Source organism: Protopterus annectens, chromosome 6.part0 (genome assembly GCF_019279795.1).
Source record: "Protopterus annectens isolate FY-2018-M chromosome 6.part0, PAN1.0, whole genome shotgun sequence".
NCBI lineage: Eukaryota > Metazoa > Chordata > Ceratodontiformes > Protopteridae > Protopterus > Protopterus annectens.
In genome coordinates, this window is record NC_056737.1 from 218657360 (window position 1) to 218675896 (window position 18537).

Genomic DNA, 18537 nt, shown 5'->3' on the forward strand with positions numbered 1-18537 from the left:
AGCAGGCCCGGGGAGAAAATCTCCACAGGCAAGAATAAATTGAGTTACAGTATTGAACAGGACATACAATAATAACAGAGCAAATAGGTTCATAGTAAAAACATACATTAATGCAGCAATAGATACTTGTAACAATTTGAAGACACGTAATAAAGAAAAGTTAAGTAATTAAGCTGAAAAGGCAAGTCGCACTAAGGTTTAACATGGTCAGTAGCAGGTAATAAAAGTAGAACTATATTATTTGGGATAGGAGGTTTTTTTTTTTAGTTGGGATTGGGGCAAGGACAGAGCCAGTGCATATTTAGGTGAGACTTCAGTGCAGTCTTGAAATGACTGCTGGATGATTAAGTGGTTATTGGGGGGGGATTGTTCCATAGTTTGGATATGGCACAGGAGAATAAGGCTTTTCCTCTTTTTACAGGGGGCAATACCAACAGAGGGGAGGGGGGTACAACAGGACCTGGCAGTAATTTCCAAATTGGAAGCTAATAAAACACAAGGTGAAGGTTATGAAATAGCATGCCAAGCCGGATTTCACATCTTTAACTATAGTAATTTGGAGGTGACATAAGATTTTTTTAAATTTATTCACAAAAGGTTATTTTAGATGTTAAAATGTTCGTCAGAAAATTAAATTTGGAAAACATGTTTAGAAACAACTTTATGGAACCCCAAACAGTGTAACTAGGAAATATAGTACTTTCAATCCTCCTATTCATCCCCAATTAAAAAATTTAGAAACTAGTACTGAGAAAAAAAATCAGAAACAAAATCAGGACCAACATTAGAATGTCCAATATGGAAGAGAAAGAACAGTTTCTTCTCCACACCTTAAGAGAAGATCCCAATATTAGGGTCATGGAACCAGATAAGGGTGGGGGTATAATAATCATGGACAAAATTATTTATGATGGCAAAATGTACCCTACCTTGCACGATGCTTCCAGATACAGTCAAGTGTCCATAAATGAAATTAACATTTCATATAAGAAAGTTGATTTGGCTCTTAAAGACCTGTTTGACCAGGGAGTTATAAACTATGACACATACCTATATCTGGAAAATACCACACCTAGAGTACCCTCGATATTCGGGGTTCCCAAGGTTCATAAAGATGTATTCAATCCTCCTTTAAGACCCATTGTAGCATCCCAAGGATCCAAGATTTCTCCTTTATCAAAATTTCTAGATTGGAAAATGAAATCATTGTGGAGTAAGGACACATAATTTGTTAAAGGATTCTTGGGAATTCCTGAAACAAATTACACCTGATTTAAAGGTAGCTAATCTTAAATTCGTCACTATTGATGTTATAGACTTATTTTCTGTTATACTGCTTGGGACAGGGTTGGCTTGGGTAGAGGAGGCTCTCAGGGGCAATTCCAAGACTAGTGAAAATTATATTTACATTATTTTAGAATTAGCCGAACTTGTTTTGAATAATAATTTTTTATATTTTCAAGGCAAATTTTTCAAACAGGAATCTGGATTAGCCATGGGGGCCAATTGTGCCCCCACCTATGCCGATATGGTTTTATCAGTATGGGAGAAGAAATTTATACACAACAGCAAGCATGTGGAGTGCTGGAATCTATACGCCCGATTCCTGGACGATATATGCATTTTTTGGACTGGCACAGAGGAGTTATTACAAGAATTTATTAATTATATAAACCAGAGTACTACTTTTTTAAGATTTACGCATCCAGTGACTGTTGATTATGTTAACTATTTGGATGTTTCTTTACAAGTGACTGAAAGTGGGTTTAAATCTATTATATACAGGAAACCCACTTTCTCCAACATTTATATTAGATTTACCAGTGCCCATCCATTGTATCAAAAAAAGAGTATAGTCAAGGGGCAGTATGTTCAGGCCTGTCGCATGACTTCCAGTGAAGAAGATTTTTTGAAAGAATGTGATAAACTTAAGGAAATGTTTATACAGAGAGAAAACCCTAAAGAATTAATAATTGATATACAGAGGGAAGTGTGTGGTAATAGACAAGGGAAATTTAAACCTGTTCTAGGGACCGGATTAATACAAACCAATTTTTCAACAGGCCCAAAGGAAGGTGAAATAGGTTCCATACATAATAATATTTTTATTACTAATTTTAGTGCCAACGCTTATGCTATTAGAAATATAGTAGAAAGTGAATGGGCCAAATTCAATGAATACACTGATTTACCCAATTTAAAAGGGAAAACCATTAAAACTGTTTTTCGGAAAGGTTTAAATATAAAGAATTTATTAGAAAGTAACAACTGTCCTTCTGTATTTTCCAATAAATCTAAGGGTACATACAAATGTGGGGCATGCCCACAATGTAAATATATTATACAACAACAAAAAATATCCTTAACAGCCAGGAAGAAATGGATAGTTGCCTCTAATTATTCCAGCCGGAATTCCCAGGAGCTAGTGTATGTTGCCTTATGTAAAGAGTGTGAAGGATTCTATTTAGGAAAGACTGAGAGAACCTTTAAACGCAGAATATATGAACATATGAATGACATCCAGAAGCGTAGCTCTAGAAATGCCTTATTCAAACACACTCTTTTATGCCCCCAAGCTAAATTCCACTTTTTTGTGGTGGAAATGGTGCCTAGAGAGCTCAGGGGAGGCCCTTGGGAAACTAGATTGGAATATAGAGAAACATATTGGCAAGTAGTACTTGAAGCCAATAAGTTTCTGGGTATGAATGAACACATATCAATTGCCCCCTTACTTAAGCTCAGATCAGCGAAGTTATAATATATACCATATTCAGGTATTAGATATATTATTGTTTACAATATTTTGTTTGGTTGTAATCAAATGCTGGAATAGGTAGTCCATATGTTATTGTTGTATATTGTACTAAAATTGTATCTATTAATTTTAACATATATTTATTCCTACTTATATGAACTATGTACTTTTGAATAGCCTTTTAAAAAAAATTTAACATTAGAACTGAACAACACAGAAGATGATTTCATGTGACTTTATTCCAAGTGCCTGAGTGCATGTTTCTTTAACAATTAATTAGTTTATTGCATTAATGCTTTGATTAAGAAGGGTATATAAAGGAAGTGAATATATCCAAGTTTTTATCTGATGAAATTCGAGTGTTACTCCTACGAAAACGTTTTGTGGCATTAAGCAACGTTTATATTTTTCATTGTGAAAACGTGTTGTGGCAGTTTTCTTTTCTCATTAAATACTGAATTTTATCTGGTGGTTTTCGCCTTTTTTGTTACTTGCATTATAGAAAACGTGTTGTGGTCGTTTTCCTAAACATTTTATTGGCTACAGCTGTGGTCTCCTGCACACTACGATTGGCTCTGCTTGATTTGTGTTTCTACCAGCCGTACTTCCTTTTTGGTTTATAATATGGAAATTGGATAGGCTAGGGTGTCAACTGCAATTTTTAGGTACTCTGAGGGAAGGTTGTCAGCTGTGAGTTTTGTGGGCTTAAGTTTTGTCAGGAGCCTTTTTATATAGGAGGTGGGTACTGAGGAAAATGCAAAAGAGGGGGCTAGAGAATTAGGGTTGGGAGTGGATGAGGGGACTTGTTTGGCTAAGGATAGAATGCACATTGAAAAAAAGGGATAGTTTTCAGCCTTTTATGGTAGCTTATGGTTCTTAAGTCAGTAATCATTTTAATTAGGAACCTCTGGGCTCTTTTTTATTTGCTTGATACATCAAGTGAAGTACATCCCAAAGGGTGAATTTTATTGTATGATTGGCCTAATAAATGCAGAGTATAAGGAGGCAATGACTCCCTTATATGCAGATGACATTCGCTTTGCAATCAGCTGTATTAAGTAGGACTTGCTGACCACTATAGCACCATGATGATCAAAGGAAAGTAAATTATTAACCCACGTTCCAAAGTCTCCAACTACATTCTCACTTTGAAGTGGGGTGTTGTCAGGGTGCAACAGGTAGCACACTTACCTTGGTGTGGAAAGCTGTGGATTTTGTTCCCATACTCAGTAGATTGACTGCTGACACAACAGTGCAGCGTAAGGATGGTGTTGCACTCCTGAGTGCATCGTTCTTCAGATGGGATGTTAAACTGAGGTCCCATCTGTTTAAGTTGGTAGTAGCTCAGATGAATGCAAAATATTCCACAGCACCTATTGAAAAGAGTTCCTCAATGTCCTGGCAAAATTTCCCTTCTTAGTGTAAATATCACCTCGGGTCTCCCATGAAAAGAGGCCACTAGCCTAGTGAGACTAAACAGGTCAACAAAGCATAAATAAATAAATGAAAATAAGGATGTTGACCATACTGGGGGGGGGGGGTGTGACTGAAAAGTAACAACATTGCACATTTTTTGTATTTAATTTGAGACTATTATTTGTGTACAAGGTGTTGACAAATGTAAGCTTATGCTGGACAGCCTGGGTATCTGAGGGGAATTTGAGAGTGACATATAATTTATAGTCATCCACAAACTTAGTCAAACAGTGATCTTGTGTTTTTTATCTGGAAAGCAGATGCCAAACAACAGAGATCCCATTTCTGCACCCTGCAGACCACTACTGATCACCTTCATGCTCACTGAGGTAGCACCTGTTACATTCAGTGCGGGGTTCTATCTTTTAGTCAATCTGCTATTCATTGTACTACATAGGGATCTATTCAAAACATGTTTTGCTTATTTATTTTGGCAACACAATGAATAGTTTCAAATGTTTTAGACAGGTCAAGGTAAGCTATGTGTACTGCATGACTGCTATCAGTACCTTCCGTTACTCTTTCAGAGAAGATAACCAGGTTCATTAGACAGAATCTACTCTTGAAAAAGCCAAACTGCTTTGGGACTATCCCTCCATCTGATCTGGTGGTGTATCGGGATAAATCCCTAACTGTGACCCAGTCGACGTCAGTTTGATTAGTAGCTGAGATGACTGACAGAGCAGCAGGGAGGATTAGGTATGCCCATCCTGTATGGGAGGGCATTTGTCACTGGTGGTCCCTTAGGGAAGGTATAGTTCAAAGAGGGGAGTTGCCCTCAAACTTATGTGGTAAGCATGGGAGATGAGCAGAGAAGTGAGTAGGGCATTTAAAGAACAACCCCAGGATCGAAGCAGAAATGCCCAAGCCAGCAGGTTACATTTAGGATCCATGACCAGCCCCTGCAATATCAGAGCAAGTCCCTGGGGGGGGGGGTGTAAAAGACAAGCTGGTAGACCTGGCATGGATATGGATATGGATATGGGACGTTGAGGATCAGGCCAGTAAAATGATGTCCAGAGGAGGACCAAAAAAAAAATTTTAAAAATTGATCCGTCCATCTTCAAGGTGTCAGCCTGTTTCCTGTTATTTTATTAATCACTTACTCCTCATTTCTGTCTGAAAAATGTAATTAATATTCTAAGGACAACATTCTCCACTCAGAAGAGTTCAGATAGATGTGAAATGATTTCCCGTGTGTGTGATGTACAGGTATGTCTTAATACAGGTAACCATTTGAAATGCCGGAAAGAGTGAGCCCTGAAACATGGAGAATGAATTTACAAAAAAACAGATTTACATATACTAAGTCTGAGATAGCCATGCTGGGAAAAAAGACTGAAACTAAAAGAGAAGAGTTAATCTCGCACGTTCCTCTTCTCCTTTAGTTTCTGTCTTTTTTTCAGCATGTCTGCACTCCGCATTTCAAATGCTGACATTTCACTAGGGAGCTTTTAATGCATGAGGTGCCACTAAATTGGTTTCTAAACTATTTATCTTGCTTGCTTAATCTTGTCATTAGCTTTGCAGTAGGTACATGTTGCAGATCTTTAGTTTTTCTCGCAGCTTGGATATACACTCTTTGACCTATTTGAATATTCCCTGGGCTTTATTTTATTTATTTGTTTACTTATTTATTTTTTGTAAAGTGTTCTTTACTGATCTTTCAACTGTCATTTAAAATGTCTATATATAGAAAACCTCATGATGGTATAGAATACAAAACGGAATGTGATTTTGTACAGCTAACCATCTTTCAGCTCATACAATCTGTGGTTCTGCCACATGTCATAATCCTTAACACTATGGTGCTTATAATTTGTACAGCTCTCAAACCATACATATCATTCTAATAATAAGGGTATCCTCTTTCATACTTCTAAACATGAAACTGAAATGAGAAGGTGCCTAGCATGTTACTTCCAGTCAGTCTTAATTAGCAATATATAATCAGATTATATGCATAACAAAGTAGGTGAATGCATTTTATACACACACAATCTTCAGTTTAGTTCATTCAAACTGTTATACCAGTCCTTTACTGTCCCGTAATCTTCCTGATAGCTATACCTTTGTACTACTCATCTTCAATAATCTTTAATAATTCTTGGTGCTTCCCATTTACTTCCTGTAAGACATTTAATCAGATTACAGACAAAAATGCCCTACTTACTGTAAGACAGAGTAATTCTGAAAAAGGACAGCATGTTATTCCTCCCCCTCTCCACTGGCTTACTTATATTTCAGCCTTCATAAGTCTTTTCTTTATAGCCTTCATCCATTCTCAGTGTGAGCTTAGCATCCACTTTTATAGCCAGTGATACATACTTGGTAATTTCTCAAGACAACTGACTTCTGCTACAAATTTCAGGTCACTCTCCAGCATCCGAAGATCTCATCCCAGGAACCCCATTAAATATTTCAATCACATTTAAAAAAATCTCCATTTCACATTGCACAAATACTTTTGCAAACTGCCAGAATTACCTATCAAGCCAGTTCAACAGTCAGATTACCCTTCAGATTTACCAAAAAGGGAATGGCTGCTTAATAGTGAATGCCACACATATGTGAATATATCCAGAAGACTATTGTAATCTGCAATCTTTTCCAACTTTTAAGCTAATACTGCTGTTTCATTTAATACTTAACATCCAAAAATCAGTCAATCTCAGGCAGCTTTTACATCTTTTCAATGTTCCCATATAGGGCAAAGAGAGCTTATTCATTAGCTATCTCTTTAGCTGAAATATGCATAATGTATCTGTCTCTTTTTTGTCATGCAGTAACTTTAAAACTTTGCATTAATTACATAAAATTGTACGGGTACAGTAATACATCTAGCTAGACCTGAATGTAATAATCTACTTCATTACACAAATTTTCCTAATGCTGCACTATAAAGAAAGTAACTTCTGTAGAATGAAAATTGCTGGTTTTAATTCAACAATAAAAATGCATAAACAAAATTATCATACTATTTAGGTAGCTGTAGTAGTAATTGCAAATTGACAATTACAAACTCTGCAACATGTTATAATGGAAGATTACAACAATAGAATGTGCATAAATGTAATTATCGTAGTATATTGGCAGCACAGTAATAGCTACAGCTTGGCTTTATGAAGATAAAGCCAGAATGGGAAATCGAAAAGTAGCAGCTTAGTTTCTTCTTTATAGCTTCATTGCCTCCAATAAAAGGGAAACAAGATGATGATGATGATGATAAAGGGAAGAAGCAAATGTGGACTTTATGACCTATCCTGGTTGCCTTTGTGTTTAATATGCTAATCCAAAAAGAATACTGAAACAATTGTTGAAAATGTTTTGTCTTAACTAATGACATACTTCTGGGGTCTTTCATCAAGAACAACACATTTTCTTTTTCCTACATACAAGACTTACACAACTGTTCCTTAACTCAATTGTAGTGCATGGAGAGTAATGATTATGTACTGATATTTGTTAAAAGGCAAACCAGTTAAGTGCCAGATTGGCAAGTGACCCGACCTTAACAATTGTTAAGCACCCCATGCTAAAGTTGTTATGATTGGCTCTAGTGCCAGTACAAACCAGCAAGTGACAGAAATAAAATATTTGTTTCTGCCTGCTGACCTTACAGTTAATGTGTTGTCAACTTCCTCAAGCAAAATCAGGTACTAGAATAACAGAATGTGTTACCATCCATGTCCTGAAGGATACAAACTCTGAAACTTAAATGTGTGCCATTATTTGGTGACTTCAACCCTCAGTGGTTTGTCCGAAAACCACAGATTTTATGTGGTACAGACCAAAAATGAGAAGCAATAATCTGGATGTCAGTTGAGAGACATGAAAGCTTAGTATAAACATAATGGACTGCATTACACTACCTCTCTTGACAGCGTTCACTAAGTGTTTTACAACTTTGAAAGCTGGAAAAAATTTGACAATTTTTTTCCCTTGTAACTTGTAGTACATGGAGCAAACAAAACGGCATGCACTACAAAGAATTATAATTGGTTTGGCGATCATAACCTTAAATTCTGTGTTCTCGACATGGATGCCAAGATTCGCTTCTTGATCTTTGCACTTGAGGCGATTTCTTGGCATCCAGGTCTCGAATACATAAGTGGGTTATGATCGACCACCTGATAATAATCCTCTATATTGTACATAACAGAAAACCATGTTATGAGCCTACGCATTTACAAAAACTGCTTCATTCTCACACTCACCTGCTAAAAATGTTTATAAAATACCAACTGTATCAAGCAAATCACTACATGTTTGAAGGCTGTTAAATGTAGGCTACATTTTAACAAAAATGTTCAAAAAATAGCTCTTTACCCATTCTGTATATCATTAAATAACTTACCTGTTAGGCATAAGACACATTTCTATCATATCACAGGTGTGTAGTTTAATACAGTGTGTGACCTGTTGGATGATGGCAAGATTAGTATGTTAATCCCAAAAATAGGAATGAAACAACTATTTATAACATTTCATGTTAACTGTTAATGCCATGCTTTGGAGCTCTGTGATCGGTCACACAAGTTAAGGGTTTTTCATAACTAACCCCTTTGTTATGCATATTATTATAAATACCTTATGAATACATACCTGTACATTTGCAAAGATCATTTCATTACTCCACTCACATCTATTAGCAGTGTTCATCAAGGTCCCAGCTATATCCAGCAATGACTTCATTGCACTTTTACAGCTTAAGTATAAGGGTAGATTTCTACATACCTCACACACAGTTTAACAAAACTGTAAGAACATAGTCATTACCTAGTCCATACATATCAAGTAACTATCTATTGTAGGCACAGAACACCTTTCGATGATACCTCAAATGTGCAGCTAACACATATTTAGTGAAATATCCTCTTATCTGAGCCATAAACCATCTGTAGTGATATTTGGTCATTCTAACTCTCCCTACAAGCCTACTTAACTAGTAATAATCTGTTTCCATAGTTATGTAGGAAAGAAGACATCATATATTCATATCTTTTATATGAATATCACAATAAAAACACCTTGAGGTCTGATCTTTATCATTTATAAAACACAATTGTACTGGAACAGCCAACAGTTGTCACCAAAAAAGACCCACAAAATCTGCTCCAAACGGAATCACAAAGCACCAGCACTCCACTGTTTGAAATTCCAATGTACTTCTTTTATTAATACATACAAAATAAAATGAAAGTTTTTTTTTTTTTTTTTTTTTTTTTGAAATTCCAATGTACTTCTTTTATTAATACATACAAAATAAAATGAAAGTTAAGTGCTTTCATCTGATTAAGACTTCTTCAGAACTCACTTTCTACATCATACATTCACATTTTATACCTGTTCATCATCACATGACATTCCAACAGTTCATTTTTAAAGTGCTAGTGCATACACAAGTTCCTTCATGATAGTCCAACATACCCATATATTTCATTTATAAAACATTTAATACTGACCATCTTGCATCTTCCATAAAATATTAATTAAAAAATATTTGTTTAAAAACATTTATTATTATACAATTGATTGAGTGGTGTATATTCCACTATATACTTTATATTACATATACATCTACTATTCAATCATTGTACCTACTGGTTCACTTAAAAACTCATATCTGACAGAACCCAATGTAAGTTCTTTGAATATTTGACCTAAATTTCCAGTAATGGTTTAATTGACACGTGTTCATTTATCCCAGGATATTCAGATGCATTTAACCTCATTTGCCACCTGGCCTCTTTTTCACGCACCTTCTTCTTTATGTCCCCACCCCTCATATTAGATTTAACTATCTCCAAAATTCCGAATTTAAAACCTGTACATGTTACATTGTCATTCAGATGTTTCCATAAGGCGTTGTTACTATCCTCCTTCCTAATACTGTACATGTGGTCGTAAATCCTGTTCCTTAAACACCGGGTGGTCATCCCTACATAAAAACAAGGGCACTGTGTACAGGTGGCCAGATACACCAAATTGGTAGACCTACAATTCCCCCTCTCATAGTGTATTCTGATTTTGTTGTAATTGGACAAAATTATATCTTTACTATCTGTAATATACCTACATTGTTTACACGTACCACATTTAGTCGTTCCCCCCCTATCTCCTACATCAGTCCTCTTATCTACTTTCCTCTCCAGTAGTGCCTTCAAATTACTCCCTTTGCTAAAAACAAAATGTGGCTCCCCCCCCACTATTTTATGAATTTTTTCATCTACTTTTAAAATATTCCAGTTGTGTTCTATAATATTTCTAATATCTTTACTAAAATTATTGTGTTGCAAGATGCAAGCCCAACCATACTTATTTCCCATTTCTTCAGTGTTGTTCCTATTATCTACTTGGTCCGTGCCAGATGCAAAACCCACACCTAATAAGGGTTTATATTTAACACCCCATTGTTCTCTAACATACCCTATGACGTCCTTAATCATTTCTCTCAGATATTCCCTTTCCATAAAGAAAGATGAAATTTTTTCTAGTTCACTATCCAGGTCTCCTACCTCGGAAGTCATCCTTGCTGCCCGGATACACTGTCCTTTAATTATGTTCTTTTTCTGGGCCCGTGGATGATTACTTGAAAAATGTAAATAGGAATTACTGAATGTATCTTTCCTATGGATATTGGACTTAAATTTCCCTTCTTTCAAAGTTATTTGGACGTCTAGGTAAGATATAGTTTCCTCATGCTTGTTAATAGTGAACTTGAAATGTTCACTACAGGAATTAATGTATTCACCAAACTTTTCTAACTCTTTGTCTCCGTTCCACAAAATAAAAATATCGTCTAGAAACCGGAAATAACATCCTAAATATTTGGACCACTCAGTATTAATAATGTATTCCTTCTCCCAATCGAAGACTACCATATTCGCGTATATGGGGGCACAAGCTGCCCCCATAGCCACTCCCTTCGTCTGTTTATAATATTCTCCCTCGTACCATATATAGTTGTGGGCCAACACCACATCCATAAATTCCATAATCAATACAGTTTTGTCCCAAGCTACCAATTCGGACCATACTATGCTCTCTTGAAATCTTTCCATCCCTTCTTCCCTAGGAATATTTGAAAAGAGATCTATAACATCCATAGTTACCAACCATTTGACTCCTTGGGCTAACTTGGGTTCCAACCTCCTCAGAAAGTCCCATGAGTCAACAACCAAATGAGGTATCTTCTTTAATATAGGCTTCAGCCATTTATCTATGACCTTCCCATAGGGAAATGTCTTCGACTGACTCCCAGATATGATGGGCCTGAAGGGTGGGTCCCTTACATTTTTATGAATTTTAGGAATACCCACTATAGTACTGATAATGGGTGATTTAACCGTAAGGAACCCATATAAATCAGTGTCTATTCTTCCTTCCATCAATAAGTCTTCCAAATGCAGGTCCACTTTGTGGTACCCTATATTCACCTCATTTAACGAAGACACTGTGTATTTCCCCGAATCCAAAAGTATACTAGTAATCTTATCCCTATATACTTGTGATGGATACAAAACAACCCCACCCCCCTTGTCCGGTTTCATCACTCGGACACTATCATTTTCTTGTATTTCTCTCATAACATCTGATTCTTCCTTTGTTAAGTTGTATTTAACTGAGTTGTTCTTCTTACTATACCTATATATGTCCTCCAACACCAATTTTTCAAAAGTGTCCAATAAATGGTTGAGGGGCGGTGTGTAGGTACTCTTCATTTTGAATTCATTTGTTTTGTTAACAGTCATTCCATCAAATTTAACTCTCAAATTTAATTTTCTTATATACTTTTTAACATCTATAATACTGTCGACCACTTTGAATTTCCCATTAGGAATAAATTTCATCCCTTTGGAAAACAGGGTGAAATGTTCCTTCTTAAGGGTCACATCAGTATAATTATGAATGAAAAAATTGTCAAATGAACTGGTAACCTCATTTATCTTAATAATCTCCTTTCTTACTACTTCAGGGGATTGCACATTTAATTTGTGGCCCTTCCCCTTTGATGGTATTCCCCCCCTCCTCTGGGGTGTCTTTTCTGGTAATCTTCCCATCCCATTCCTGTCTCTAAAAAACCATTATTATTATAATTGTGTCTATTGGGTGCCCGATAATTGTACCTGTTATTTCCTTTCTGTTTGTAAGTATCATACACATTTTCATCCTGACCATACTTTTTTCCTTGATATCTTTCTTTAACATAGTTGTGGGACTTATAAACTTTCTTCCCCACATCCTTTTCCCATCTATAGGCCTCCCCTTTGTTATACTGTTCTAAATCCCTATTTAACTTTCTACATTTCCTTTCATACTGTTTAGATATTACACCAGCTACCCAATTAAATTGTGTGTCGTAAAGACTTTCATATTCTTCAAACAAAACATCATGTACAATACTGTTGTTCAATTCATCCATTTCAGCCAAAATCTTACATATTCTATTGTCGTTACACTCCATAATAAATTTCATAAATGTAAATCCGAACCCATTGAACATTTTATTACATTCTGTAATATTATTTTGGTCCATAACAATCCCCATAGGGACCTTGAAAAAGCGCAGCCCCATAGGGACCACTCCACTGTCCAAACATTTCTTAAGATAGTTGTTATCCAACTGAAGTGTTTTTAACATTTTCAGCTTCTTACCAAACATAACTATTAAATCTTTAAGCGTGCTTCTCTCGCTTTCAGCAACATTAGATTTAACATAGTTATCAGTTACGGTCTTTAGGCTGGCATTGAAGTCAAACTGCCCCTCCAAAAAATTATTGTATTCCGCCCGCCCTTTGATTCTCAAGGGTTGACGTGAATCAGATTGCTTTACAGTACCTGCACCTTTTTCTATCGCCGAAAACGCGTACGTTTTCTTGGGGACTGTTCGTTTCGGTTTCGCCCCAATTTTATTGAAGTCCACCTCCGATCCGTTTCCTCCGACTCCGGACACATTTCTCACCCACGAGTTGTCCACCGGTCTGGATCCATGAGAGGCTGGAACCTCCAGTTCATCTCGACTCATCCGGATGCCCCCGACATCCTTCTGGCCTCCTTCTCGTTCCTCGCAGCGCGTTGACATCACCAGCCTGCCGTATTTAGGATGTTATTTCCGGTTTCTAGATGATATTTTTATTTTGTGGAACGGAGACCTTAAAGAGTTAGAAAAGTTTGGTGAATACATTAATTCCTGTAGTGAACATTTCAAGTTCACTATTAACAAGCATGAGGAAACTATATCTTACCTAGACGTCCAAATAACTTTGAAAGAAGGGAAATTTAAGTCCAATATCCATAGGAAAGATACATTCAGTAATTCCTATTTACATTTTTCAAGTAATCATCCACGGGCCCAGAAAAAGAACATAATTAAAGGACAGTGTATCCGGGCGGCAAGGATGACTTCCGAGGTAGGAGACCTGGATAGTGAACTAGAAAAAATTTCATCTTTCTTTATGGAAAGGGAATATCCGAGAGAAATGATTAAGGACGTCATAGGGTATGTTAGAGAACAATGGGGTGTTAAATATAAACCCTTATTAGGTGTGGGTTTTGCATCTGGCACGGACCAAGTAGATAATAGGAACAACACTGAAGAAATGGGAAATAAGTATGGTTGGGCTTGCATCTTGCAACACAATAATTTTAGTAAAGATATTAGAAATATTATAGAACACAACTGGAATATTTTAAAAGTAGATGAAAAAATTCATAAAATAGTGGGGGGGGAGCCACATTTTGTTTTTAGCAAAGGGAGTAATTTGAAGGCACTACTGGAGAGGAAAGTAGATAAGAGGACTGATGTAGGAGATAGGGGGGGAACGACTAAATGTGGTACGTGTAAACAATGTAGGTATATTACAGATAGTAAAGATATAATTTTGTCTAATTACAACAAAATCAGAATACACTATGAGAGGGGGAATTGTAGGTCTACCAATTTGGTGTATCTGGCCACCTGTACACAGTGCCCTTGTTTTTATGTAGGGATGACCACCCGGTGTTTAAGGAACAGGATTTACGACCACATGTACAGTATTAGGAAGGAGGATAGTAACAACGCCTTATGGAAACATCTGAATGACAATGTAACATGTACAGGTTTTAAATTCGAAATTTTGGAGATAGTTAAATCTAATATGAGGGGTGGGGACATAAAGAAGAAGGTGCGTGAAAAAGAGGCCAGGTGGCAAATGAGGTTAAATGCATCTGAATATCCTGGGATAAATGAACACGTGTCAATTAAACCATTACTGGAAATTTAGGTCAAATATTCAAAGAACTTACATTGGGTTCTGTCAGACATGAGTTTTTAAGTGAACCAGTAGGTACAATGATTGAATAGTAGATGTATATGTAATATAAAGTATATAGTGGAATATACACCACTCAATCAATTGTATAATAATAAATGTTTTTAAACAAATATTTTTTAATTAATATTTTATGGAAGATGCAAGATGGTCAGTATTAAATGTTTTATAAATGAAATATATGGGTATGTTGGACTATCATGAAGGAACTTGTGTATGCACTAGCACTTTAAAAATGAACTGTTGGAATGTCATGTGATGATGAACAGGTATAAAATGTGAATGTATGATGTAGAAAGTGAGTTCTGAAGAAGTCTTAATCAGATGAAAGCGCTTAACTTTCATTTTATTTTGTATGTATTAATAAAAGAAGTACATTGGAATTTCAAAAAAAAAAAAAAAAAAAAAACTTTCATTTTATTTTGTATGTATTAATAAAAGAAGTACATTGGAATTTCAAACAGTGGAGTGCTGGTGCTTTGTGATTCCGTTTGGAGCAGATTTTGTGGGTCTTTATCATTTATACATATACATTTATCTACTTGTAACTTGAATCTTTGCAATCCCTATTATCATCCATATTGTTTAAAACATTGAATATCTTATTTCCCCAAAGACAACTTCATTCTTCTTATATCAGACCCATTTATTCTGCCTTAGCTATTTATTAGGTATAATACACATTTTTGAAATTATTCTCATATGCAGTCCTTCAAATATGTCATCCATTCTCTACTCCTTCCATATCCAGGTAAAATAACCTTGCTTCCAAATTTTATCTGCTGCGATCTGAGTATAAAGATTGTCATCCCTTTCCATTGAAAATGTCTGAAGTAGCAATATTCATTCATTCAAACCATCATGTCCCTGTGACAGTAAAATACAACTCCTTTTCACATGCATCTTTGTGTTCCTTCCATTCTTCCTTTTCCACTGAATTCATATTGACCCCGGTTTATGAAACAGTAATGTGATTCACAGCAGCATTTTTCATAAGCAACTTACACAGGAAAGGTTTACATCCTCTGCATTTGCAAATGTTAGTACAATAAAAAATGCAATACTACAAGAAAACTCCATCTACATTTCAGTCTATACCTATTACATTCGTGAATGTCCTCCATGATTGCATCCTTCAGTCATGTTCAACATTAGCCAGTCTGCAACTCAGGGTTGCAATTCCAGTTGCCATAGCAGCCACAAGGCCTGCCTCTTTGTTGTAACATGACACAAACTGGATTACAATAATGCTGAGCTTTTCATATTTCCTTTTTGTTTCAGTCTGTGGAAACAGTATCACTTTTTCAGTTCTTGATTTTTTTTGTGAAGGCTGTCCATAGCAGTCTTTTGTTTTCATATTGTCCATCAAATCTACATTTTTCCAACAAAAGTCGACACTCCAAACTTATTCTTTGTTGTACCAACTGATACTCCACATATTCCATCTGAACCTTTGCGTTTTCTTTTAACAGACATCATGGTGACTTGTTCAAGCAGAAACTCATCTTCCTCAAATTCAGTCACCTCTACTCACTTCCAAGTCTTGTTAAATGCCATAAATCATGTTGAATCTCTTAAAACATCCTTATCATTTATTTCGCAGTAAATCCAACTATCGTCTTGGTTTAGGGTGAGCCTCTCAGCTTCACCTCTTCCTCAACGTTCATGTGTTCCACAGTACTTTAGAGATCTTTCATCATTACTCTCCTGATGATACCTTTGCACAACATTAACATAAATTTAGTCTTGAATAACAATTTAACTAAAAACATAAGATTTTATTCCAGATACATGGAGTGATCCAGGAAAAGAAACAACTTTATGAAGCATTGTCAAATGTACCCCTCATGAATTTTTGTAAGAGAACCCCTTCTTCTGAGGCCCTCAGTCAGGGGTCCTAGCTTCCTAGAAAATCAACTTTATGTAAAAAAAATAGGCAAATTCCTCCCTCAGACTAGTCCATTGTGCAAAGCGTAAGTCTGATTATTATTAAACACTTTTAGTAGCTGCTACTTCAACTAAGAGGATGTCAGATCTACATGCTTTTGTTTTTCACCCCTTAATTGTTATCCCACAAAGGCAGGGTCTTCATATTTATCATCCTTCTTTTAGTCTTAAATTGGCCACACCATTCAGTTTCAGTCTGTTCACTTGAATGATTTCTTTCCAGATCAGTCTAGTCTTGGACAATGCTTTCTTTACACTATTGATTTGAAATGACAAGTGAAATGCTGTAGTACTAGGGCCAAGATTCTAAATGAGGACACTCATTTCTTTATTTCTTATACTAGATGGGAAATGGACAGAAAGTTCACCAGTTAGTGCCACAGAGTTGTATCACGAATCCTTCTTGCATGCTGCTGAGGTTTGTTCTGTGAAGGTGACTTCAATTTCTTATGCATAGCTTCATTAAAAGTTTGCGCTTTCTCAAAGGGGTATTCTTACTGAAAAAAAACTTGAGAGACCTGCACATGGTAGCAGCTTGGGATTTATTGGAGAATCTGACCTTTCCTCCATTTGAGCCTACAACTTCACTTTACTTTGAAATACATTTTTTGGAAGATACTGTTTCTTGTAGTGGACACTTTCAGGAGAATTTCTAACCTGCATGCTTCATCATTTGAGTGACATTTAACAGGAATAGTTAGTCTTTGCATTAGCCCTTCTTTCATGCCAAAAGCAGCTACAGGTTCTAGTAATAAACAATATATCTATGTATCTGTGTTTTTTCCACAGTACTTTAATCAAGGAGAGTATTGTCTTCTTTGTTCTGATGTTCATTATCAGTTGAGATTCTGTGTTAAGAAAAAGTTTATCTACAGAAAAGTCAACTTTATTTCTTTTTCAATAGGAAGATTGAGCCGAAAGTGTCTGAAGTCTCCTTAGCCAATCAACTTTCTGTTTGCATCCATGTTTTTTTTTGGGTGCTTCTTACCCAGTGCCTGCTACCATTATGCCTCCACCAATAGGTCCCTGGCAGTTTGTTCACCCATAAAATGGAATTACCCAGCATAGTACAGGGTGACAGCCCTCTGGAGAGGTCATCATATAAGCACCCATGAAGGTTGCTTTTGCGTCACGAGCCTTCAAGCAATGAGGGCAAATATATTGCCTAATCCCAACCGCCCACAGTGTAATGACCCACAACACCTTTCTCCTGTGAATAGACACTCCTGTAATCTGGATAATGAAGGCTACCACTAGATGGTGGCTTGTTGAGCAGGAGTCCGACTCTTAGATTGTGCACTGTAATGACACCTCTCCTCCAAGGGATTGTAGCTGTGTATGCCCTGCTGCACCATCCCCACATAGAATGGGCATGCCCAATTTCCAGTGTCATCTCTGCCAAGTTATTGAGTTGCTAGCTGAACTAAGGTTGCCTAGGATGATATAGTCAGGGCTTTATCCCACTGTATCACCAGACAAGGTGCTGATTTCATCCTTTTTTTGATATATCAAGTGCAACAAGCTTTTCCCTTCTGTCCAGAAGGCTCACACTACCAAAACAATTGCTATGTCAACAGGTTTTTTTTCTATTTCAGAAATGCAGCTCTGTAATATTTGTAGTGGCTACTTAGTCTTTTATCATCATGTGATATCAGGGTACAGTTGATAGCTTCCCAGGAGGATTAATTTAGGACTCTGTCCTTCCATCTGTGGAGGGTGGACCTTCTCCTACCAGATTTAAAAGTTATGTACTTACTATAATGGTAGAGCTGGAAGAGTAAGCCCATCCTCTGTAATAATATCCACAACCACCATTCCTGCATTTAATATGGCAGGTTTTGCACCTCATAAGAGGCTAAGAATTGTGATGCATTATGGGACAGGGAAGAGTCTTTGGCAGACTAGGAAAGTTTTATTTACCAAGAGATCCTAACACCTACTGGCTTTAATCCTGCTGGTTATAAGAATGAACTCACATTTCCAGATCTATTTAAGTATATAAATGTAATTTATTCCTCATTTTTTAAGTTCTTTACTTGTAGT

General features: G+C 36.3%; 1 protein-coding gene across 1 annotated transcript in view; it reads left to right on the top strand.

Moving 5' to 3' along the window:
* The window catches only part of TTC9 (tetratricopeptide repeat domain 9), a 664779-nt gene that overhangs the window by 33146 nt on the left and 613096 nt on the right, over positions 1-18537 (top strand). The window lies entirely within an intron of this gene.